Source organism: Molossus molossus, unplaced genomic scaffold (genome assembly GCF_014108415.1).
Source record: "Molossus molossus isolate mMolMol1 unplaced genomic scaffold, mMolMol1.p scaffold_m16_p_1, whole genome shotgun sequence".
Classification (NCBI taxonomy): domain Eukaryota; kingdom Metazoa; phylum Chordata; class Mammalia; order Chiroptera; family Molossidae; genus Molossus; species Molossus molossus.
This window is the reverse complement of record NW_023425344.1, coordinates 92617186-92618582: the sequence shown is the minus strand read 5'-3', so window position 1 is coordinate 92618582 and position 1397 is coordinate 92617186.

The window sequence follows — 1397 nt, the reverse complement described above, 5'->3', positions numbered from 1 at the left end:
CCAGTGAGTGGAGACCTCAAAGAAGCACATCTTTGAAGAGTGAAGGTGGGAACAGGGATCAGAAGAGGCAGGTGAGGCAGAGGTGGGTGGGAGTGTAGAACAACAGTGGGGATAGCTCCTATAGGGCATGTGCACCCTCAGTGATTCCACACCAAGGCAGTTGTGTTTCACTGGCATCCCCAAGCTGGGGCAGACCGTCTGCATCCTGCATATCCTACGCTGTGTGCCCAGGGTCAGTGTGTGTCTTTGTCATCTACCTGCATCCGTGGCTGTAGTACCACGGGGCCATGAAAGCACAGCTCTTGTCAGTGCATCTGGTTGACACTTTGAGTTGTAAAGTCACTCATCATTTCAGCTGATTTCTATTTGTTAGTCACGACACCTGGAGTCAAGGTGAGGGGACAGAAACGTGCCTCAGCATGGCCAGGTGACAAAGAATTTTGGAGCCACTTTTTATACTGCCCCCGTGGGATGGTGTGTGGCAGGGTCCTGCTGCCCGGGTTGACACTGACTTTGCAATGACAGTTGCACTACCTGGATACTTACCAATAACTTCTAGAAAACCTTTTATTCTCCTATGAAAAAAATACATATATTAGTAGTAGTTTTCTCATGAGGTTACTGTGAGAATTGAATGGGGTTATCTTACAAATGTGCTTAATACAGCACCTGGCCCACTGTGAGCACTGAGTAAATCTCTGCTCTCCTAATGTTCCAGTGCAGACCAGTAACTTGGTAGGTTTTTATTAAGGGTGATGTAGCACTGCTAATTGCTCCATGCTCCTTGTCTCCCTCCCACAGCTCCAGGACCAGGCTCTGGGAGCAGGATTTAGGTAAGGCAAACTGATACGTGCAAATTCTCTTTCCTAAGTGAGATGTACAAAACAGTAGTGACACATATGCTTCTTTGACAAATACGTATTAAAGTGAAATGAATTACCTTGAGATTCCATATCATACAACTGTATTGTTTTTAACTGTGTCATAAAATCCTCAGCATGTTGGCTGGGATAATTCTTTGTGCATGAAGCTAAAAAATAATAGATAATTTTTCACTTCATAGAACATAAAATTGCTGTATGTTTTACAGATTCTCTTATCTGAACCTCTTAGTAGCAGAATCTGGGGAGAAAATGTATTTCTAGTTTTAGAAGGTGGTAAAGAAAAACCCCAACTTGTACATTTCTGGAAGGTGAATGATGATCAAATTTAGTGGGTAACAAGGTGGCTCGTCATGACCTGGTCTTAGTGTAGTTGGTGAAGACTGAGATGCTAGGGATTCCAAAATTTCCTGTAATTTAAATGATTATTTAAATAAAACTCCATATTTTCCATGGAAACATTGAGTTAATTTCTAGATGATTATTTTTATGAAGGGGTTAATCTCTACATTTGTT